Genomic DNA, 25,154 nt, shown 5'->3' on the forward strand with positions numbered 1-25,154 from the left:
TATATTGCTCTGATTAAACTGTGAATTACTTTCACGGCAGGACCTGTGTTCCCAGTGCCTGGTAAAGGGCATGGTGCACACAGGAAGCCTGCCAGTTGAAGCAGACCATTTTTACTTTGCTATGTATCCAGGTCCTACATCACTGCCCTGCTGAAGGTTCTTGAGTCAAGAAGCAGATGAAAAAATTATCAACCTTCTGTCTGATTCATAATGACTATCACTGGTAGTCATTTTTTTGTAGGAGGTTTGTTTACAAATCCTATAAAATAAAATTGACAATGGCTAAGATGGCACCTGTGACATTTGTTATGAAAAGAACTCAGAAGATTCACATCTTAAAGGTAACACTGGAAATTACAAGAAGCAAAGGAAATCAGATCTGGTTGAAATAATCAATGCAAACTAAAACAAACTGCCCATGTAAAATTTGCTCCTTACTAAACATTTATAGAGGACAGCCATTGACAGGTTTTTGGACCCACAAAATTTTACCAAAGAAAATGGAACTATGGCAGCCAGGTGTCGTGCCTCATGCCTGTAATCCCAGCACTTTGGGAGGCCAAGGCAGGCAGATCCCTTTAGCCCAGGAGTTCGAGACCAGCCTGGGCAACATAGTGGAAGCCTGTCTCTATAAAATAAAAATAAAAATCAGTCGGACATGGTGGTGCACACCAGTAGTCCCAGCTAGCTGGGAGGCTAAGATGGGAAGATTGCTTGAGCCCAAAGGTTGATGCTGCAGTGAGCTGTGATGGCGCCACTGCACTCCAGCTTGGGTGACAGGATGAGACCGTGTCTCAAAAAGGAGGAAAGAAAAGAAAATCGAACTTGCTAGTGTCAATGCCTTTTAGCCAAAGACCACCAGGACACCTGTAGTTGAACACGTTGGGTTGCATTGAGGGAAAGTACATACCGTTGCAGAACTATGGGGGGTATCTTCGAAAAGGGGTGTTATAAAGAACCTATTACTGGATTTGAGCTTTTATGGGTAACTTAAAAAGGGTCTCTGAAAGTTGGATTCGTCCTAGATTGCATGTGGACAGGAAGCAGGAGCCAATTCCATTACTGGGTATCTCAATAAATCTCATCTATAGAAAAGGCAAACTAGAAGAAAGACAAAACTAGTTAGCAGGGGGCCGGGTTCGGTGGCTCACGCCTATAATCCCAGCACTTTGGGAAGCTGAGGCGGGCGGATCACGAGGTCAGGAGATGGAGACCATCCTGGCTAACACGGTGAAACCCCGTCTCTACTAAAATTACAAAAAATTAGCCGGGCGTGGTGGCGGGCGCCTGTAGTCGCAGCTACTTGGGAGGCTGAGGCAGGAGAATGGCGTAAACCTGGGAGGCAGAAGTTGCAGGGAGCCGAGATCATGCCACTGCACTCCAGCACTCCAGACTGGGCGACAGAGCGAGACACCGACTCAAAAAACAAAACAAGAACTAGCAGACTAGCAGTCACTCATTTTCTCCAAGAAGGGTGTTTGATATTTTGCGAGTGGCACAGTGACCGTGTTTTTGTCTGTGCTTAGACAAAATTTCAAAGTAGATTTGCATTTGCTATGCCTCACTCTATCATGCTCTCTGTAACCATATCTGAGGTTATTTTGTGATGCTATGTACAATAGGAGGATAACATGGTGGACCTATGATGCCAGGCTAGCTTCTGAATGTCAGGGTTGCCTTTTTTTTTTTCCTTTTCAATAAAATGAGTGTGAAATAAGAAATATCACAATGATGGAAACCAAAGTAAAATTCGACATACAAATTTTAAAGAATTAAAATCTTTATCATGAAACTTATATGTAAAAGAATCAGTGAAGACAATTTCCATAAAATAAAAATGAATATGGATACTATTTACGTTGCATTTAAAAAACTGATCAAAGAATTGGTTTAATGGCAAAGGCTCTGGAAAATTCTTTTGCAACAGTTCATCACCGTTGATATAATCCTAATTAAAATTATCGGACTCCAGTTTTGGTGGAGATGTAAATTTGCTAGTGTCTTTGAAGGGCAATTTAGTCATATTCATGAAAATTAAAATTGCATTTGGCCTTTGACATAGAAATTTTACTTCTGGAAATTTACAGAGAAAGTTGCACGTGTGCACGTACATACAAGGATATTACCACACTACTCTAGTGTTGTTTGTAATAACAAAAGATTGAAAAAATATTAATGTCCTCCAGTAAGAAACTGATTAAAATTCAGTATGAGACATCCATTGTAACCAAAGCTAGGCGGCCTTGAAAAAGTGTCACTCAGCGACAGGGCTCGGCCCACCCTCATGCAAACCCACCCCGCGGTATGAGGCCAGGAGGGTGCGGTCACGAGGGGCCCAGGAAGTGTGTCCAATGATTGAAGCAGCCCCCCCACCCTGGCGGTCCTGAGTCTGGGTCGCGCCCTGGTGTATCTCTTTTGACGTCTACTACCCACAGCCTGGAGGAGGAAAGTGGCGGCGAGGAGCAACTGCACGCGACTCGGGACCTTGCCCTTCTCCGCGGCCAGCGTCACAATGGCAACCGCGGGCAGCCGGGCACTGAGGGCTGGAAAATGAGGACCCGAGCCAGGTTACAGCCTTGGACTTCGAGCAGCCCAGGGAGAGTCTCTGCGTCCTCCAGCCCCCGCTTCCCTTCATGTCGGAGATGCTAAGCCCGCAGCTAAGTCTGCAAAGAGCTTTCCCCGACGCCCACAAGACCGGAAGTGCCTGGGCCCAGGTGGAGGAAGGACCCGCGTGGCCTCCTCTGCGCCCTCCCTGGCGTCCGCGCCCGTTCCGGCGCTTCTCCCGCGTCCTTCACCATGGCAACTTCTGGCGTTGGGAGCGTGGGCCGCGAGCCAGGTGGGTGGGGAGCCGGTGGGCTCTACCCGCCAGCCCACGAGAAGTGACGACGGCGATGGGAGGCCGCAGGGACCTGAGGGCGGAGAGAGGAGTGCAGAAAGTGCCGGGCGGCGGCTTCCGTTTCCTCTGCGGGGTTTCTGGGTGGTCGTGGCTGGGAGCTGCCGGAGGCCTGGCGGCCGTGCGCCTCTGCTCCGGGCAAGCTCTCCCTGCAGGGCCCGGGCGGCGGCAGGGGGCAGTAGCGGCCCGCGATGCTCGGAGGCTCCCTGGCACGGAGCTCCCGGGCTGGGGCGCCTGGATCTGGAGAAGCCGAGGGCCTTGGTCACACTCAGAGCTGACGTCCAGTACGGCCCTTGCTGAGAACTCGAGTGAACAGATCTCTACCCAGCCCCCGCCCCACGCGCGCCCAACCTGGGTCACCTCGCCCTGCCCTCAGCCACGCAGCTGGTGGCTAAGCGCGGGCTCCGGGTTCGGGCTGCCTTGAGCTCTGTGGCTCCCTCTGAAAGTGGTGATAATGATAGCAGGTATCTTGGGGTGCTTTGAGTATTAAACCAGTTAATTGTACTTAGTACAATTTCTGGACTTAGTTTCTAGCACATGGTAAGCCCTCATGGGCTTGCCTGGGGCAAACTGGTTGACCTCTCAACCTTGCCTCCTTAAAAAGTGGGGATAATAATAGTACCTACTTAATATCGTTATAATAATTATAGGAGTTAATATTTGTAAAGTCCCTTGCCTTCAAGAACTTAGGACATTTTAAAAAATATTGTAAAGCCCCTAGAATGGTTCCAGGCACATAGTAAGCTGCCTCTATTATTACCACAGTCATATTGTTGTTATCACTATGTTAAATAAAATTTATAAGAGGCTATTGGTTTGGACTGAGCCCCTGCACTATGCCCAACAGATCAACCCAATATGGAGTCACTTATGCTGAAGTTCCATGCCACTAAGCTGAAACTAAGTTGCTTATTTGACTTTCCTAGAAATTAGGAGAGACAGTTAATATAGCCAAATCCCCAAATAAACCAGCTTTAGCTGGCATGATGAGGAAGTCCTCTCTGCTTTAACCTTTACAAGGAAAATAACTTTGAAACAACCAATTCGCTTTTTGTTCTGTGTTTCTGCTTTCTTCAGCCCTTTTCTGTCTATAACGCCAGCCTCCTCAGCTCAGCTAATCAGAGCACTCATTCTATTTTATACAACGAGGCATTGGCTGATTCTAGAATGCAAATATAAGCCAATTAAGATTTTAAACTAAATTTCTTCTAATTTTTGTCTTTTGACAACTATTATCATCTGTTTGCATTGTGAGGTTGGAAAGGATTGCATTTGTCCTGCTACAAGGACTTTTAGCCTCTGGCTGGATTACAGAACCATTTGCCTGCATTTCTCCTTTTATTTCTCTAAGTTTTTCAGCTTTTTACATGGTTCTATAGAAGAGGCAAGATCATGTCCTTAAAAGATCACTGGGCTGTGAGTCAGGTGGACTTTGGTCTTGGTTATGCTACTTGGGCAGGTCACTGTTTCCTCGTCCATCTGTAAGCCTCTTTCAACAAAGGGTAGCTGGTATTATCTATTATGCATGTTTAACCTTTCCGGTAAGGTAATGTATTTAGTAAAAATAAATTAGCATCTGTCAGCAACTCTCCAGGGTAGTAAGAGAAGGTGGCAGGTGCTTTGAGGAAGTTACAGATGAGAAGCTATGGGATTCTGAGAAGGGAGAGTAAGCTTCTTAATTTATACTTTAATTTCTAATAAGTAGAAATATCAAGATGTATGGGGGTCAAATGAGAATGATTCTACCCCTCCACCCCACTAAAAAGTCTGGGAAAGTGAATTTTCCCCTCTGAGGCTTTCTTATTTCTCAGTTGGAAATAAGATGTATGTTGGCAGCTACATTCATTATTGCTTGCAGTGTAATCCGGCCCCTGTTATGGATCCCCAGACTTAGGCTCCCGGACTGACTTCTTCCATCAGCAGGAGCAAGAATATCGTATTCACCATATTCTTCTCTCTCTCTCTCTCTCTCTCTTTTTTTTTAGACAGTCACACTCTGTCACCCAGGCTGGAGTGCAGTGGTGCGATCTTGGCTTACTTCAACCTGCAACCTCTGCCTCCCTGGCTCAAGCAACTCTTGTGCCTAAGCTTCCCAAGTAGTTACAGGCATGAGCCACCATGACCGGCTAAGTTTTTGTATTTTTTAGTAGAGACGGGGTTTCTCCATGTTGGCCAGGCTGGTCTTGAACTCCTAATCTCAAATCTGCCCGTCTTGGCAGCTTCCCAAAGTGCTGGGATTACAGGTGTGAGCCACTGTGCCTGGCCCTTTGTTTTTTGTTTGTTTGTTTGTTTTTGAGACAGAGTCTCACCCTGTTGTCCAGGCTGGAGTTCAATGGCACAGTCACAGCTCACTGCAGCCTTGTCCTCTAGAGCTCAAGTGATCCTTTCACCTCAGCCTCCCTAGTAGCTGGGACCACAGGCACACACAACCATGCCCAGCTAATTATATTTTCATTTTTTGTAGGAACGGGTGAGGTGTCGGTATGTAGCCCAGGCTGGTCTTGAACTCCTGGGCTCAACGGATCTTCCCTCCTTGGCTTCCCAAAGTGCTGGGATTATAGACATAAACCGCCGCACCTGGCCTCCTTTTTGTTTTCAGAAACCCTCCCTTCACTTATCAGAGGGTGAAGTCCCTATTTATCCTACTGAGGTTAATGCACTAGGTTAGAGTAAGCAGTGTTTCCTAGCAGTTATGGGCATTGGCTTTTATAGTCAGGGGATTTGAACCCTGCTGTGATTCTGAATCAGTGTCTGAGCCTCAGTTTCTTCATCTTCAAAACAAGGACAGTAATACCGAGGGCTGTTGTGATGATAGTGTGAGTTCTTGCACTTAAAGAATCCAGCATGGCCGGGTGTGGTGGCTCACGCCTGTAATCCTAGCACTTTGGGAGGCCGAGGCAGGCAGATCACAAGGTCAGGAGTTCGAGACCAGCCTGACCAACATGATGAAACCCCATCTCTCCTAAAAATACAAAAATTACCTGGGCGTGGTGGCGCAGATTTGTAATTCCAGTTACTCTGGAGTCTGAGGCAGGAGAATCACTTGAACCCACGAGGCGGATGTTGCAGTGAGCTGAGATCACGCCATTGCACTCCAGCCTGCATGACAGAGAGAGACTCCGACTCAAAAACAAAAAATAAAAAACAAATAAAAAAAAGAATCCAGTGGTACTTGCTAGGACAAGTGCTCAAAAAATGTTGGCTGCTCTTTTTAAAAATATATGTAAATAAATATGGGGTCTTACTGTGTTGCCGAGGCTTGTCTCAAACTCCTGGCCTCGAGCCATCCTCCTACCCCAGACATCCAAAGTGCTGGGATTACAGGCATGTGCCACCACACCCAGCTGGCTGCTGTTTTTTTTAGCACTGTCATCATAGTTATTACATTGTTCATTTACAAAAGGCAGGGTAATCTTTTGTAGTCTTTTTCTTCTCTTTGTTGCCTGGCAGACCTCTTTATTGCCAGCAAATGTTTGTTGAATGAATGAGTGAATCCACCCAGGAAGCTCTAGTAGCAGTGAATTTCACATTGCCCTGACTAATAGCAGCTCTGTGCCAGAAACCATATTCAGTCCCATTACCTTGTTGAATCCTCAAGTTTGATGACTTTGTCTAGCCTTCAATTTGGCTCCTGAAGCATTGGTGTCATTGATTCACAGTCCAGAAGCTGGGAGTAATGTCTGCTGCAGATTTCTGTATTGTTTCCATAATGAAGCTGACAGCAGCATGATATCTGTAGCCTGTGCTAAGATAGGAGTTGGGTGTCATGCTGACGTCAGACACCGTGTTCTCATTTCCCCAAGGATGAGCTGGCTTCCTTGATGCAGTTTTCTCATCTCATTAGTGCATTGCTTGACATTACACTTCTGAAACAGCAGGACTCAATCAGAGTTTAGCATTGCAACTCTATCAGGGTGATAATGTCACAGGGCATCAAGTTCCTTCTTTTGTCCCTTTGTGGCCACTTTCCGAGAAGTGTAGCAGCTGTAGGGTAAGGACAGACCAGGGAAGATCTTTTTGCTTCTTCTGATCCACTAACTGTATTTGAGTTTTGGGTTAGAGAAGCATTTAGAAACCTCTAATTTAGTACTTTTTAAACCCTGTTCTGTGGGGGTTTTAGAATTCATAGAACTCCCTCGTCCTGCCAGGAGCTGCTTCTGGGGAAAAGACCTACCTGAACAGGTAGAACTTGGGGCATCCTACCTCTGGTTCAACCAAAATGAGCCCTGTGACATCTCTGGAACACTGAGGGACAAATTTATTTTTATTCCTCAGTAGAGACTCTGAAAGCCAGTCAGCACCATTGTCGGACTTTGAGCAAGCTATTTATGCATTTGCAGTATTTATTCATTCATTCAGCACATTCTCCGACACTCTACTAGGGGGCTGGTGATAGAGCAGGAAACAAAGATCCTGCCATCAGAGAGCTTACATTCTGGTAGGAGGAGACAGACAGTAAAATATGTGCCATGCAGGGCCTCTCCAAGGATGTAGAACGAACAAGAGGGGTGAAGGAAGTGAGGGGCTAATAAATGGTTCTAAGCAGAGGAAATAGCTGTGCAGAGTCTCTGAGATAGGATGCCAGAGCAGCTGGAGAGGAGGGAATGATAGAGCCAGTGGAGGTAGACAAGAGGTGGGGGCTAGATTACCAGGACCTTTGAGCCATGGAAAGGAATTTAGATTTTACTCAGAAGGAGATGTGAGGACGTTGGAGAGGTGAAAGCAGAGGAATGACAGGAATTGATTAATAGGGCCATTCCGGCTACTGGGTAGAGAATAGAACTTAGGGAGTGAGAGTGGAAGCAAAGACCAAATAGGCTTTTAGAAGGGTCTAGGTGTGAGGTGACAATAGCTTGGACTGGCATAGTAAAGAAAGGTGAGAAGTACCTGGACTTGGGATGCATTTTGAAGGCAGACCTTATGCTTTCTGCTAATGAGTTCCATATTATTGAGTGGGAGAGAAAGAGGAATCGACAATGACCCCAAGGTTTGGGCCTGTGCACCTGGATGAAGGGCGCTGTTTACTGAGACAGTAACCACAGACATTTGTCACAGTCACAGTTTGCCAATTGAACTGCTTTTCATGATAGAGGAGGAACCGCTCTAGGTTGGTGTCAGAAGGTCTGAGACCAGGAGAGTGTTTTAGCTGAGGTTTTCTCGTAATAGTCACTTGCCCACAGTCACATAAGCTGGATCTAGAACTAGAGGAAATGATCCAAGGCTGCATAGTGCCTATTAGCATCCACAAAAATCTCATTTCTGTTTGGCTGCACTTCAGGTTCAGGCAGCTGGTGTATTTTGATGTCTTGGTGGTTCCATGCTGTGAGAAGAGTTTGTGTCATGCAAATTAGCAGCCTTTTCTTTTCTCCCAGGAGCACCCTTCAAGGAGAATTAGACAAATTGGAGTCTACTCGGAAGAGGCTGTTGGGAATGGCCCTGACACCACATCCTGAGCAGGGATGGCCGATGGAATGGGGAGAAGACTCAGGTGGGGCTTGAGTGTGTCCTCTGATGACTGAAGGGCCTTGGGAGCGAGCATCCTTCCTGCTACTGTGTGTTCGCTGGTTCCAATGATACATAATTTGTGCTTTTCGTAATTCAAGTATTACCTTGTAGATCTTGATGGTGCTGACTACTTCCCCTTGGAGGCGTATGACCTGGAGATGAGGTCAGCATACCCCACCACCACAGTTCCCCAGACCAAAAACTGAAACGGCCTAGGGGGTTTCAGAAGTTTTAAAACTGGGCCTCTTGGGTCTTGACCTACAAGGAGATGAGATAGTTCCTGTGTGGGCATGAATGAAGGTGGCCGCCTTGAGCGAGCTGGAGGAGTCCAGGGGGAAGAGCCTAGAGGAGGCACCTAGGAAGCTTGTGGCAGCTACAGAGGCTACATGTGTGTTGGCTTAGGGCAGAGGCCTGTCCTATGGAGACTTGTCTTTTCTGTCATTTAGGATTATGTGCAGCTGCAAGAAACAGAATACCACTTAAGGTGCCTTCAGAAAAGCAGGGCTTTATTTTTCTTACATGACAAGAGATGTGAATTGGTCTTGGTTCAGTTGCTAAACATTGCCAGCAAGAATTCAGGCCTCACATCTCCCCTCCCTTGGCAGGCTGGCTTTTGTTCTCATGGCCACGAATTGCCTGCCTCGGCTCTGGGCATTAAGCCTGTGTTCAGGACAGGAAGAAATGGGAGAGGGAGGAAGGGGCAATGCCAGCGGGGTCTTTTTTTTTTTTTTTTTTTTTTTTTTTAACATTTTTGTTCTCTTTTAAGACTTTATTTAAGTAGCTTTAGATTTTTTTTTCTTAGATTCACAACAAAATTGAGTGGAAGGTACAGAGATTTCTCTTACACCTCCTACCCACCCTTCCACACCCACCGTCTCTTCATTATCAACATCCCTGAAGCCAGTGGTGCATTTGTTACAGCTGATGGACCTGTATTGACACATCACAGTCACCCCACGTTCACAGTTTACATTAGGGCTCACTCTTGGTGTTGTACATTCTGTGGGTTTGGATAAACCTGTGATGACATACATTCACCGTTATAGTCTCATAGTCTCATACAGAGTAGTTTCACTGCCCTAAAAATCCTCTTCAATGCTTCACCTATTCATCCCTCCCTTTCCCCAACCGCTGGCAACCACTGATCTTTTCACCGTCTCCATAGTTTTGCCTTTTCCAGAATGTCATATAATGGGAATCATGTAGTAGGCAGCCTTTTCTAATTGTTTTTTCTTCATTTCGTAATATGCATATTGTAATATGCAATACTTATCAAGCCATGTATTTCTATGGCTTAATAACTCATTTCTTGTTTGTTGGGTTTTTACTTTTTGAGATGAAGTCTCACTCTTGTTGCCCAGGCTGGAGTGCAATGGCACGATCTTGGCTCACTGCAACCTCCACCTCCCGAGTTCAAGCAATTCTCCAGCCTCAGTCTCTGAGTAGCTGGGACTACAGGCACACGCCGCCACGTACAGCTAATTTTTCGTATTTTGGTAGAGACGGGATTTCACCGTGTTGTCCAGGCTGATTGTGAACTCCTGAGCTCAGGCAATCCACCCGACTTGGCCTCCCAAAGTGCTGGGATTATAGGCATGAGCCACGGCACCTGGCCAATAACTTATTTCTTTTGAGCACTAAATAATATTCCACTGTCTAGATGTACCATAGTTTATTCAGTTACCTACTGAAGGACATCTTAGTTGCTTCCACGTTTTGACAATTATGAATAAAGCTGATGTTAACATTTATGTGCAGGTTTTTGTATGGACATACATTTTCAGTTCTTTCGGGTAAATACCAAGGAGTGAGAGTGTAAGAGTATGTTTAGTTTTGTTAGAAACTGCCAAACTGTGTTCCAAAATAACTGTACCACTTTGCATTCCCACCAGCAATGAATGGGAGTGTCTGTTGCTCCACATCCTCACCTGTGTTTGGTGTCATCAGTGTGCCAGATTTTACTCATTCTAATAGGTGTATTGTGTCAGTCTTTTTTTAAATCGGGAAAGCCAAAACCTTCCCAGAATCCCATCCAAATCCCCACCCCACCAGCCTTCCACTTGGCCAGAACTATGTCACTATGACCATCCCTAGCTGAGAGAGAGAGATGGGAAAATGAGTATTTAGTTTTGTAACCCCTCTGGGAGAGGCAGACGGGAGAAAGGGGAAGAGCCCCTAGGGCAACACTGTCCAATAGAAATAGAGCCACATACATAATTTTCAATGTTCTAGTAGCCACATGTTTTAAAAGGTAAAAATAGAAACCTAGGTGAATCAATGTTTAAACATTTATTTTATCTAACCCAATATATACCAAAAATCATTCAGAGTAATCTATATAAAAATTGCCGGGCCGAGGTGGCTCCAAGCCTGTAATCCCAGCCCTTTGGGAGGCCGAAGGACAGGTTGGATCACGAGGTCAGGAGATCGAGACCATCCTGGCTAACATGTGAAACCCATCTCTACTAAAAATACAAAAACTAGCCGGGCGAGGTGGCCACGCCTTCAGTCCAGCTACTCCGGAGGCTGAGGCAGGAGAAATGGCGTAAACCCGAGAGGAAGGGCTTGCAGTGAGCTGAGATCCGGCCACTGCCCTCCAGCCTGGGTGACGGCCAGACTCTGCTCAAAAAAAAAAAAAAAAAAAAAAAATACGTTAGAGATATTTTACGCACTCTTTTTTTTTTTTTTTGAGATGGGAGTCTTGCTCTGTCGCCCAGGCTGGAGTGCAGTGACGCCATCCGGCTCACTGCAGCTCTGCCTCCGGGTTCACGCCATTCTCCTGCCTCTAGCCTCCCGAGTAACCTTGGGGGACTACAGCACCGCTTACCACGCCTGGCTATTTTTGATCATTTTTGGTAGAGACGGGTTCACCGTGTTAGCCAGGATGGTCTCTATCTCTGACCCTCATGATCGCCCCACCTTGGCCTCCCAAAGTGCTGGGATTACAGGCGTGAGCCACTGCGCCCGGCCTACACTCTTTTTTAAAATAAAGTTCTCAGGCCAGGTGCAGTGGCTCATGCCTGTAATTTCAGCACTTCAGGAGGCCGAAGAGGGTAGATCACTGGAGAAGTCAGGAGTTTGAGACCAGCCTCACCAACATGGTGAAACCCTGTCTCTACTAAAAATACAAAAATTAGCTGAGCATGGTGGCGGGTGTCTGTAATCCCAGCTACTTGGGAGGCTGAGGCAGGAGAATTGTTTGAACCAGGGAGGCAGAGGTTGCAGTGAGCTAAGATTGTGTCATTGCACTCCAGGCTGGGCGACAGAGCAAGACTCCATCTCAAAAATAAATAAATAAAGTTTTCAAAATCTGATGCATATGTTGCACATACAGCACATCTCAGTTTGGACAGCTACATTTCGAGTGCTCACATACACATGACTAATGGCTGCCATAGTAGACAGCACAGGGGTAGATGGCATGTTGGGTGAGCAAGTCAATCCTTGCCACATCCCTTTTGTTGCTACCAGTGTTCTCTCTAATTATTTCCTTTTCATTCTCCCAATTGATTTCAGAAAATGCCATCCTGTCTTAACCTGCTGAAGAGAAAGAAGAAAGGGGACTGTGGGTGTATTCAGGCTAAAGTAATAATCAGGGAGACAGGAGCATTCTGGGGCCAGGCAAGGTGAGAGCAGTGGAATTCAAATTTTCAGAGCCCCAGGAGACTCATGAAGGATGGATGGGAGGAAAAGGATGGCAAGAGGTCGGCCAATTGCTGTCATGAGGAAGAGTAAAATTCTTAAGTCAAAATCAAAATAAAGGCTGGGTGTGGTGGCTCATGCCTGTAATCCTAGCACTTTGGGAGGCCCAGGTGGTAGGATCACTTGAGCCCAGGAGTTTGAATCCAGCCTGGGCAACAAAGTGAGATCCCTATCTCTATGAAAAAGTAAAAATTAGCCGGGCATTGTAGCACACACTTGTAGTCCCAGCTACCCAGGAGGCTAAGGCTAGAGGATTGCTTGAGCCTAGGAGGTTGAGGCTGCAGTCAGCCGTGATCAAGCCGCTGCACTCTAGCCTGGACAACAGAGTGAGGCTCTGTCTCAGAAAAGAAAAAACAACAACAACAAAAAGAAAACTATGTTGTTCTTTGATTACAGAAGTGAAACTTTTATAAAATATGAGGAAAACAAAAGCACTGAATAAATATCTCTCTAATAGTAGTGATAGTCCCTGTTAATAGTATATTAATTATATATTTTATTAATTTTGTTTATACTTGTATATGTATACATGTATACATAACACCTGTTTTTTTTTACTTTAAAATGTATTATGAACCTTTCCGTGTATCATTAAGTACTCTTTTTTTTTTTTTTTTTTTTTTGAGACAGGGTCTCACTCTGTCACTCAGCCTGGAGTGTAGTGGGACAGTTACAGCTCACCTCAGCCTTGACCTCCCAGGCTCAAGTGATTCTCCCACCTCAGCCTCCCAAATAGCTGGGACCACAGGCATGTGACACCATACACAGAGAATTTTTGTATTTCTTCTAGAGATGGGGTTTCACCATCTGGTCTTGAACTCCTGGGCTCAAGCAATCCTGCCTTGGCCTCCCAAAGTGCTGGGATTACAGGCGTGAGGCACTGTGCCCTGCCTTTAAGTATGCTTTTAAAATTGGATTTGTAATTATTGTGATTAGATGGGATTTCATCCTGTGGGTATGCTGTAATTTAATTCAACCAGTCCTCTTTTGTTGGACATTTAGGTTTAATCAAGGTTTGTCTGTGATAGGCAGTGTTACTATAAACATCTGTAATCAGTCTTAGCACACATTTCTGATTTGCTGGTTGAGGGGGTATGAATATTTTAGGGCAATTTATACATATTTTCATCTTTTATCTTTCTTTCTTTCTTGTTTTTTTTTTTTTTTTTGAGACAGAATCTCACTCTGTTGCCCAGGCAACAGAGTGAGTGTAGTGACATGATCTCCACTCGCTGCAACCTCTGCCTCTCAGGTTCAAGTGATTCTCCCATCTCAGCCTTCTGAGTAGCTGAGACTACAGTTGTGTACCACCACACCCAGCTAATTTTTGTATTTTTAGTAGATATGGGGTTTCACCACGTTGGCCAGGCTGGTCTCAAACTCCTGACTTCAGGTGATCCGCCCACCTCGGCCTCCGAAAGTCCTGGGATTACAGGTGTGAGCCACCATACCTGGCCCATATTGTCATCTTTTTGAGACTGTACTAATTGGAACTACCTAACAACGTAGAAAACATTTTTCTCATTTTATAAGAAAAAACTTCCTAACAACCCAAGAGAGAATGGGAGGCAGCAAGCTTTCTGTCATGAGGCCTGCTGGAGTACGGGCTAAAGCCATGGTATCGATTCTTCTTCCCTCACTGACACTGAGCATCAATTACGATGGCTCATAAAGGGGAAAGTTGCCTTCTCTTGCCCTTAGTTGGACATCACAGAGCTAGATTGCTTGGTGGAGGCAATAACTTAAGAAATAAATAACTCCATTGGGGTCAGCATTGGGCTAATGACCTTTAAGGTTTCCTCTTACTTTAAGGACCTATGTATGATACTTACACATATGAAGTTTCTGTGCTGATTCTAACATAGCCTGTACTCTGCTTGTCTGTGCTCTCAGCAGGTAGGGATGTGGTGAGCTCCTCAAGGGATTTTCCCAAGGTACAAATCTCTGAGGTAGACAAGTTTCTCCCAGAGGATGAAAACTGTGTCCTAAAATGAGCATCATGTTGTTCAGCTCTTCTCTATCGTTGCTGATCTTCCATCTAGTCATTTTATTAGTTGCTGTATTAGTCCATTCTCATACTGCTATAAAGAACTTCCTGAGACTGGGTAATTTATGAAGAAGAGAGGTTTAGTTGACTCACAGTTCCCAGGCTTGACAGGAAACATGACTGGGAAGCTTCAGGAAACTTACAATCAGGGCAGAAGGCAAAGGGGAAGCAGGCACAATCTTCACCTGGTGGAGCAGGAGACCGCGAGAGCACAAAGGGGGAAGTGCCACACACTTCTAAACCATCAGATCTCATGAGAACTCACTATCATGAGAACAGCAAGGGGGAAATCACCCCATGATTCAATCACCTCCCACCAGCCCCCTCCTCAATTCGATGTGGGATGTGCGGGGGGACACAAATCCAAACCATATCAGTTGCTTAGAGGGGGATGTTGAATTACAGTCCCCAACTGTAATTGTGAGTTTATCTATTTCTCCTTTCAACTCTTACCATTTTTTGCTTTTGTTTTTGCTGTTGTTTGGTGCATACACACTTAGAATTGTTATGGCTTCCTGGTAAATTGATTCTTTTATCATTATATAATGTTCCTCTTTGTCTCTAGTAAATTTCTTTGCTCTGAATCTACCTTATCAGATGTAAATGTAGCTACTCTTGATTTTTTAAAATTAATATTATATTCTTTTATCCTACCTATGTTATTGAATTTCAAATGAGTCTCTTATAAGCAGCATATATTTGGATCTTTTTTAAATTCACTCTGCCAATTTCTATCTTTTGATTGTTGTATCTAGACAAGTTACACGTAAGATAATTACTGATATTAGTGAATATTACTGATATTACTAATTACTGATAAATTACTGATATTACTAAACCTCTTACGTATGCAATTTTATTATTTGTTTTCTGTTTTTTTTCCTCTAGTTCTTATTACTCTGTTTCTCTCTGTTGTCTTTCTTTGGATTTCTTGAACATCTTTTAAAAATTCATCTTGATTTATTTACAAGGCTTTCAAGTATATCTCTTTTTATAATTATTTTAGAGGTTGCTGTCAGTATTACACTATACATATGTGACTTAACCATTTTGAGTGAAATGTGGAAATCTTACTTTCATTTACATCTATTTACCTTCCATGATTTTAAATATAATTTTCAAGAGTGTCAGATAGGGTTTTATTTTTTGTTAGAATCAGTGACTATGATTGTAAAATTCATGATGAGAATAGTCTATTGTATGTGCGCATATTTCTGATTGTTTCCGCTGCTCTTTCTTCCTTCTTGATGTTCCAAGATTCCTTTTTTTTATAATTTCCTTCTATTTGAAGAACTTTCTTCAGCCAGTCTTTAAGGATTTATTTGCTAGTGTCAAATTATTTTAGCTTTCCTTTGTCTGAGAATGGTTTTATTTCCCCTTTATTCATGAAGGGTAATTTTGCCAGATACAGAATTCATGATTGACAGTTCTTTTCTTTCAGCACTTGAACAAGGTTGTGCCACTTCCAGCTGGCCTCCATGGTTTCAGATGAGAAATCTGCTGTCATTCATAATGGGTTCCCCTATAAGTGGTGCATAGTTCCTCCCTAGCTGCTTTTAACATGTTTTGTTTGTCTCCAGTTTTCAGAAGTTCAATTATCATGTGTTGTGGTATGGATTTCTTTGGATCTCTCTTTGGGGTTTGCTCAGCTTTTGAATCTGTAGATTTGTGTCTGCCACATTTGGAAAGTTTTCAGCCATTATTTATTCAAATACTATTTTAGGCCCTTTATTCTCCTCTCCTTCTGGCAGTTCAGTGATACAAATGTTGGCTTTTTTGTTATAGTCTCACAAGCCTTGGAAGCTCCATTCATTCTTTTTTCAGTCCATTTTCTGTATTTTCACATTGGTTCAATTCTTTGGTCTGTCCTAAAGTTCACTGATTGTATTCTGTAATCTCCTCTGTAATATTGAGATTATCTGTTGAGAGTTCTATTTCTGTTATGGTATTTTTAGTTCTGTAATTTTCATTGGTTCTTTTTTATAATTTCTACTTATTGCTGAGATTTTCTATTTTTTATTTGTTTTAAGAGAATTGGTAATTGATTTTTAAGACATTTTTATGACAACTGCTTTAAAATCCTCTCAGATAATTCTGACATCTAATTCATCTTGGTTGGGATCAGTTGATTGGTTGTTCTTTCTCGCCCAAGTTGTGATTTGTCTGGTTCTTGGTCTAACAGATGATTTTTTAAATTGTATCTCAGACATTTTGTCTGTTATGTTAGGATATTCAGGGTCCTATCTAAATATTTTATTTTAGTAGGCACTCACTGTATTTACATTTAGCACACAGGTCCTGGCCCACTTTCATGGAGTGTGGTTTACATGATAGTTTCATTTTCAGAGCCTTTACAATGTTTTTTGGGTCTGTTTGGTGTATTTGGCACTGCTGGGGCTCTCAGAAGTCTTTGCTCATGCTGCCTAAGGGGGCAGAAGGACTTACCCCAGCCCAAGGCCACTAGCTTTCTCTCCATTGATGAGTGGAGTCTCAGGTCTATAGAGACAAAGGGCTTCTTAGGCCATGTACTTTTGGCAGAATCTCTTTTTTCTTTTTATTTTTTTATTTTTATTTTGAGATGGAGTCTCACTCTGTTGCCCAGGCTGGAGTGCAGTGGCATGAACTTGGCTCACTGCAACCTCCACCTCCTGGGTTCAAGTGATTCTCCTGCCTCAGCCTCCCAAGTAGCTGGGACTATAGGCGCCCACCACCACGCCTGGCTAATTTTTGTATTTTCAGTAGAGATGGGGTTTTACCATCTTGGCCGGGCTGATCTCAAACTCCTGACCTTGTGATCCGCCCACCTCGGCCTCCCAAAGTGCTGGGATTACAGGCATGAGCCACTGCACCCGGCCGGCAGAATCTCTTTTATTGGTGCCGTGGACTACCTCCTATGTCCCTGGATTGGAGTTTCAGGCCTATGGGGATAGAGAGGCTTCCTGGACTGGGCTGGGCTGCTTGTTGTGGCTGAGTCCCTCCCACCAGTGCCACTCCACTACCTTAGTATCTCTTGGTGAGGTATGGAAGTCTCAGGCCAGGCCCAGCAGGGAAGAAGAGCACTTCCCTTGGCTGCCTTTTTTTGTTTCTTTTTTCTGAAGCAGAACTCCCCCTCTATACCTTGTGCGAGTACTGCCAGGCTCACCTGGTGTTGTTGGAAGGGCTCTTGTTAGATCTGAGGGAGAAATGAGCCCACTGAGCTGCTTTCTGTTGCTAGGTTGGGAATCAGTAATGCTGGGCCCACGCTGCCTTCTGTTTGGTGGGAGGACAGAACACAAGAATTCTTCAGTTACTTTTATAACACTGCCCTGGCCTCCTCCCCCTTCCTTGTTTCTCTGGCCCCTTGTGCAGTAATTGCTTGTTGAGTGACCCTCGTGGTTGACTTGATGTTGTGCCTGGCACTTTGTCTGTCCCTGAAGTACTCTAAAATTGTACCGTTGTAATGACTTAGGGGAGCCAAGCCCTACTTGTCGTTTCAGAATACATGTCTTATGGTTGTGTTGTGTTGTGTTCAGTCAAAAGCCTGTATTTGATGGCTAGGCAGGTCTCACTTAAAAGAATAACAAGAAAGCAGAACAGAAAAAAAAAAAGAACTAAAAGCCCTTCTTCATTGTTCCATAGGTTCGGAAAAGCACAAAAGCTCTGGGCAGCTCTCTAGTGGGATTTTCTTTTCCTCCCTAGTGTGAATATTCTTAAGAGCCAGGAGGCTTAACAAACTCTGGGTTCTTATGGGAGCAAATATGGGTATATCAGACAACATTTTTACAATTCCCAGCCATCTTCTTCTGGTCTTGTTGTCCATTATCAATACAGAGCTTCCTTCCTTTAAAATATTCACCTCTAAGGGCAGGCTTTGGGTTTTGATTTTGTTAAGGAAAGGGCTGCGACATGTCCTCTGCCCACGTGACCTTCCTCATCTGCCTGAGACATCATCCTTCAGGTCCAGCCAACATTTTCCTCCTCCTTTGAAGCCATCCCTAACTGCTCCTGCCCAGCATCCTCACCCTCCTCTGAAGTCCAAACTGCAATATCTGAACCACGTAATTTTATCCTGTTTTGCTATCTCTCCTGCAAGGGCGTTTGAACTCTTTTTTTCCCTTTTTGTTTTTTTGAGACAAGGTCTTGCTCTGTCACCCAGACTAGAGTGCAGTGGCACAATCATGGCTCACTGCAGCCTTGACCTCCTGGGCTCAAGCGACCCTCCTGCCTCAACCTCCTGTGTAGCTGAGACTAGAGACGTATGCCACCACCGCCCATATAATTTTTTTTTTTTTTTTTTAACTTTTCATAGAGATGAGGATCTCAATTTGTTGCCCAGGCTGGTCTCTCATTCCCAGACTCAAGCAATCTTCCCAAAGTGCTGGGATCACAGGCATGAGCCGCCACACCCAACCTCATTTAACCCTTGCTTAGTGTTTTAGTTAATTCCATTTAGAACAAAACACAAAATCTTTCCATGCCTTATGAGGGCCTTTATGATCCTGCTACCCTCCACACTCCCTACTCCCACTTCCACCCTCCCTCAGCCTCAGCCACACTGCCTGTCCCGGTCCTTCAGATGCCAAACACACTGTTGAATCCCTAGTGCCTAGAACACTCAATGAATGTCTATTGAATGAATTAATTAATTTAAATAAAGTTTATTATCTTGCCGTAAAAAATGAAGCCTGTGCTTATTTTAGAACTTCGGGAAATATAAAAATGTAGCTTAAAGCTACATTTTACATTAAAGTCATATAGGTCGGGCGTGGTGGCTCATGCCTGTAATCCCAGCACTTTGGGAGGCCAAGGCAGGTGAATCACCTGAGGTCAGGAGCTCGAGACCAGCCTGGCCAACATAGTGAAACCCTGTCTCTACTAAAAGCACAAAAATTGACTGGGTGTGGTGGTACGTGCCTGTAATTGCAGCTACTTAGGAGGCTGAGACAGGATAATAGTTTGAACCTGGGAAGCAGAGAGGCTGCAGTGAGCCAAGATTATGCCATTGCATTCCAGCCTGGGCAACAAAGCAAGACTCCATCTCAAAAAAAATAAATAAAAAGTAAAAATCCCTGTATAATTCCACACTTGAGAGGCAAAACATAATTTATGCTTTTTAAGAAATATTTCTTTCCAGTCCTTTTATTATTTATGGCATTTCAGTTGGTTTGTTTTAATATGGTCTGTTCACAGTGTATTGTATGCAGAATTTAACCTTTTTATGTGTGCATACCTTGTTTTTCCTGTTATGTTTATTTATTTATGCTGCTCATTATTCAAAAAGAATTTGGGGCCCTATTGTCAGAGGCATTGGAACCAGAACGACTTCATCTTGAAAAGGGGCTGAGTAAAATAAGGTTGAGACCTATTAAGCTGCATTCCCAGGAGGTGAGGCATTCTAAGTCACGAATGAGACAGGAGGTCAGATAGATGCAGATACAGGTGACACAGGTGACAAAGACCTTGCTGATACAACAAGTTGCAGGAAAAAAGCCAGTCAGAACCCACTGAAACCAAGATGGCCACAAAAGTGACCTCCGGTCATTCTCACTTCTCATTCTATGGTAATTATAATGCGTTAGCATGCTAAAAGACATGCCCACCAGCACCATGACAGTTTACAAATGCTATGGCAACATCAGGAAGTTATCCTAGATGGTCTAAAAAGGGGGAGGAGCCCTCAGTTCTGGGAATCGCCCACCCCTTTCCTGGAAAATTCATGAATCATCCACCCCTTGTTTAGCATATGATCAATAAATAACTGTAATCAGTGGAGCAGCCCACGCGCTGCCCAGCGTATGGAGTAGCCATTCTTTATTCTTTTACTTTCTTAATAAACTTGCCTTCACTTTACTCTGTGGACTCGCCCAGAATTCTTTCTTGCACGAGGTCCAAGAACCCTCTCTTGGGGTCTGGATCAGGACCCCTTTCTGGTAACACTATGAGATATAGAAGTACATACAATATTTCTTTCTGTTGCCTGCAGCATGTAGTCCTGTGCTTTGCTCCTACCAAGTGTTTATGAAGTGAACAGGGAATTGAGTCTGGGGAAGCTTGTTTTCCAGTGGAGGGCAGGTGGATGTGTGATTTTGTCTGACTTTTGGAAGCAGCCAGGACCTCCCACTGTTACCATGGTGTATCTTTGGAACTGAGTTCTGTCTGTGGTCGTTTATTTGTTCCCATCTGTCTTTGTCTGGAGGGGAACATGTCTGAAGGCCTGGTCTACAGTGGCCTCCCTCTAGACCAGAGCAGACTCATTCCATCCTGCAGATGGGTATTACTCAAAGTGCTGTTTGCACGCAAAGAATGCAAAGTTCCAGCCCAACAACTGGAATGTATTGACGCCTTCTTCTCTCCCATCCCATAGAGGCATGGCCCAAACTGCTGTAACCCTTCACCCTCCCAAGCTCTAGTACCCTCTGGCTTGGAGGTTGCAAAAAGGATGGCATGCATAGGTTTCTTAGAAGCCAGGGCCCTAAAATCATGCTTGTGGTGACATGTGTGATTATACCACATTTCCTCCTGCCACAGGGTCATTATACAAGCTGTTCCCTTCACTAATACATTTCACGCTGTCACATACATACACATACCTACTCCCCCATCAGATCTCAGCTCTGATGTGGCATCTTCAGGGAAGTGTTCCCCAAACCCTGCATTTCATCATGTGACCTGTTAAATGGTATCATAGGAAAGCACTGTATATCCTTCTTCCTTGCACTCATCACAGTTTATAAGTATGCATTACTGTATGTCTTGTTCTCCCATTAGACTGTAAGCTCAATGACAGGAGGGACCATATCTACTTTTTTTTTTTTTTTTTTTTTTTTTTTTGAGACAGAGTCTCGCTGTCAGGCTGGAGTGCAGTGGTGTGATCTCGGCTCACTGCAACCTCCGCCTCCTGGGTTCAAGCGATTCTCCTCCCTCAGCCGCAGTCCCTCAGTAGCTGGGACTACAGGTGCCATCCACCACACCCGGCTAATTTTGGTATTTTTAGTAGAGATGGGGTTTCACTATGTTGGCCAGGCTGGTCTCAAACTCCTGACCTCAGGTGATCCACCCGCCTCAACCTCCCGAAGTGCTGGGATTACAGGCGTGAGCCACTGCACCCGGCCATATCTACTTTTGTTCGTGGTGTCTCCAGTGCTTATCCCAATGCCTAGAGCATGGCAGCGCTCCGTTAACGTTTGTTGAATAAATGAATGAAGAATGGACATTTGGATTGAGGCAGTGAAGATTACTAGTTAAGAGAGTGAGCTTTGGAGCCAGATATTCAGAGTGCAAACCCAGACACGTGACCTTGGATAGTATCGTTACCTCTCTGCACCACTGTTTCTCTGCCTATAACATGGAAATAACAATACCACCCTTCTCATAGCATTATTGTGAAGTTCAAGTGAGGAACTCTGTGTAGAGCTTCAATCAAAGCCATAGTAAGTCCTCAACATAGACTAACAATTATTATTTTCTACTCTTTTGGCCAATAGAAATCTTACTGTAGTAAATATTATTTTACATATTTTGATCCACTTTTTATGAGTATTCAATAGATGAAATTCCTACAAGTTGAATTGTTGCATCAGAAGGTTTATTTATTTGGAATTAATTTTGTGTCTAGAGTGAGAGACAGTTCATATTTAACCCTAGTTACAGAAAAGTATATTTTAAAAAACAGAGTGAGAGAGAGGTTTAATTTTCACTTTTCCCAGTGGAGAGGTATGGGAGGCCAAAACCTCTGTTAGTTCATTAAATATTTAATTTTTTTTTTTCTTTTTTAAAGACAGGGTCTCACTATGTTTCTCACACTGGTCTTGAACTCCTGGGCTCAAGCAATCCTCCCTCGTCGGCCTCCCAATTTACTGGGATAACAGGCATAAGTCACCACACCTGGGCACCCCTGTTAGTTTCTGGGTCTGCAGAAATTAAGACACTTAACATGTAGTTAGCGGTGGCAAGCATTTACTTATCTCCTTAAAGGGAAGATGTCACAACCCCCTAGGGCCCACCTATGGCTCAGTCTCACTGAGATTGCAGAGATTAGACAGCCAGGACTGAAGTAGAGGAGTCTGCTGTATCTCCCCTGCTTTCAAACCCAGGATTATGGGGAGTCATATCATTAATACAATAGCTTCCAGCTCTGCATCACATGACAGTATCACTATTCCTTAACCGCCCTGTGAGCTACACTTGATTTCTAGATGTCTTCATGTCTGGATCCTTATTAACAGATTTTTACCTGTGCTATAAGCCTAGAGCTTTTCAATTTAACATAAGGGATTTCCATGCAATAGAGATTTCCAGCTTGGGGCCTCTTCAGTAGCAGGGCAGGCCATGGCCTCTCACCCTAGCTAGTTACCCCAATACCATTTACAAATTTCTCATAAATACAAGGGCCTATTTCTCGTCTCTGTTCTGTTCCTTTAATTCTGTAGAAGATCTTTCTTCATTTCATTCTCACTGTTTTTGTTTTCCAAAAAACCCTTGGCTATAGTCTCATTCAGGCAAACTAGAGAATTTACATGTCCAAACGTGCCCTCAACCCCTGCAAACATGCTTGTTTACATGCGTGTGCATGCATGCCCACGCACACTCACACACACAACGCTCACACACACTCATGCTTCCACTAGAGTTTTCATTGGAATTATATTGAACCTTTGGAATAATTTGGAGAGAACTGATTTCTTTTCAGTACCAAATTTCCCATGGAACATGGAACATCGTTCCTTTTATTCAGGCCTTCTGTTTTATGTTCTTCAGTACAATTTTATACTTCCCATATGTAGGTCTCATGCATTTGGTATTCTTTGTTGCCATTGTCAGTAGGGCCTTATTTATTATATTTTTTCAGTTGGTTATTACTGAATATAGGAACACCATTTTTTACTTTTGCTACTTACTCACAGGAAGAGGTGAACTGAGAACATTTGAGACAGATGGCTAAGCCGATTTTAGTTGCCATGTTACAGGCAGAGTGCTAAATCAGATCCTATAAACAACTCCTAGGCAGGGATTAGAATGACCTATGGGTTGTTCACAGGGCGTGAAGTACACACGATGGGCCAATAACACCTTTACCTGGTGTGGTTGCTGAATAGCATTGAATACAGATTTAGCTTTTAACTTATAAATATTATTCCTGAGCAATCCAGATTGGTTTGCAGAATAATTTATAGCAGCCTAGGCAAGGTGGTATTGAAGTATCTTTTTAGATGATCCACTTTTATCTGTTTTAGAAGGTTTGGCTTTTCTTAGAGTGCCTTCCTTACAGCATATATTACCAGTTTCATGCTGCTACTAGCCTAGGGCTAGCAGCTATACAAACTATCTTTTGATCTTTGGTCTTTGTCATCAAGATAAGATCTTGTACTGCTTACTTATTTATTTATTTTGAGGTGGAATCTCACTCTGTCACCCAGTCTGGCGTGCAGTGGTGTGATCTTGGCTCACTGCAACCTCCGCCTCCCAGGCTCAAGCGATTCTCCTGCCTCCACTTCCCAAGCAGCTGGGATTATAGGCTCCTGCCACCATGCCCGGCTATTTTTTATATAGGCTGGTCTCGAATTCCTGATCTGAAGTGATCTGCCTGCCTTGGACCCCCAAAGTGCTGGGATTGCAGGGGTGAGCCACCACACCTGGCCTTTTTATTTTTAATATAACCATTTTCTAGAGATGTAATTCATATACCATACAGCTCACCTAATGAAAGCATACAATTCCATGGTTTTTAGTGCATTTACAGAGTTGAACACCCATCACCACAACTGAGTTTAGGACATTTTCCTTGCCCTAAAGAGAAACTCTGTACTGATGAGTAGTCAGTCCCATTTCCCCCAATCCTCCTCAGCTGCTGGTAACCACACATCCACTTTCTGTCTCTGTGGATTTGCCCTATTTGTCCATTTCCTATAAAAAGAACAATACACCATGTGGTCTTTTGTGTCTGACTCTTTTCACTTCTCACAATGTTTTCAAAGTTCATTTGTGCTGTAGCATGTATCAGTACTTCATTCCTTTTTATTGCTGAATAATATTCTACTATATGGATACATTACATTTGACTTACTTATTCATCAGTGGATGGACGTCTGAGTTATTTATACTTTTTGACTATTATGAATAATGCTACTATGAATATGCATATACAAGGTTTTCTGTGGACATATGCGGACATTTCTCTTTGGTATATACCTAGGAGTGAAATTGCTGAAACATTTGGTAACTCTGTGTTTAAACTTTTGAGGAACTGCCAAACTGTTTTCCAAATCAACTGCACCATTTTACATTCCCACCAGCATTGCAGGAAGGCTCTGATTTCTCCACAACCTTGCCAATCCTTATTATTATTTGTGTTTTTGGTGATAGCTGTCTTAGTGGGTGGAAAGCGATATCTCCTTGTGGTTTTGATTTGTATTTTCCTGATGGCTGAGACTTACTGTTTCTTGACTCAATTTTTTTTCTTTTTTCTTTTTTTTTTCTATAGAGTCTCACTCTGTTGCCCAGGTTGGACTGCAGTGGCACAAAATCAGCTCACTGCAACCTCCACCTCCCAGGTTCAAGTGATTCTCCTGCCTCAACCTCCCAAGTAGCTGGGATTACAGACACCCACCAGCACATCCGGCTAATTTTTGTATTTTTAGTAGAAATGGGGTTTTACCATGTTGGCCAGGCTGGTCTCATACTCTTGACCTCAGGAGATCCACCCACCTCGACCTCCCAAAGTGCTGGGATTAAAGGCATGAGCCACCGCGCCCAGCCTACTCTAACATTTAAGAGCTCTCATTTGCCTTTCCTTGGAGCTGTCCTGGCTAGATTCGTGATAGGGGTTTCACACTTATTTTTTCTCTGTAGATTCCAGAAACCCACACATGTAGACAACATGCCATATGATTATTGTTATTCTTGCCGAAGGGGTAAGGCCTAAACAGAACCTCAGGAGGAAAAAATAGTCTAGAATGTGTGCAGCATATGTCCAAAAAAGAAAATTGGTTGTTTAGATATCTCAATCAATCATACACTCTTGTTACAGGC

At 43.8% G+C, this 25,154-nt stretch overlaps 1 protein-coding gene and 1 long non-coding RNA gene across 3 annotated transcripts in view; both read left to right on the top strand.

Annotated features, from left to right (window-relative positions):
• Positions 1–2,512: 2,512 nt before the first annotated feature.
• LINC03086 (long intergenic non-protein coding RNA 3086) lies at positions 2,513–8,508 on the top strand. The gene is made up of 2 exons (XR_014485086.1): positions 2,513–3,357; positions 8,266–8,508. It is a non-coding gene; the product is annotated as a long intergenic non-protein coding RNA 3086 (long non-coding RNA).
• Positions 8,126–25,154, top strand: part of TGM3 (transglutaminase 3) — a 133,512-nt gene continuing 116,483 nt past the window's right edge. The window contains exon 1 of one of the 2 annotated variants that reach the window (XM_017872540.1): positions 8,126–8,381. The gene's annotated coding sequence lies outside the window, so the exon portion shown is untranslated. Of the gene's footprint in view, positions 8,382–11,972; positions 12,025–25,154 lie in introns of those variants that run through there. The other variant, XM_017872541.1, reaches the window with a different exon arrangement.

This window comes from Rhinopithecus bieti, unplaced genomic scaffold (genome assembly GCF_001698545.2).
Source record: "Rhinopithecus bieti isolate Rb0 unplaced genomic scaffold, ASM169854v2 scaffold_7580, whole genome shotgun sequence".
Classification (NCBI taxonomy): Eukaryota; Metazoa; Chordata; class Mammalia; order Primates; family Cercopithecidae; genus Rhinopithecus; species Rhinopithecus bieti.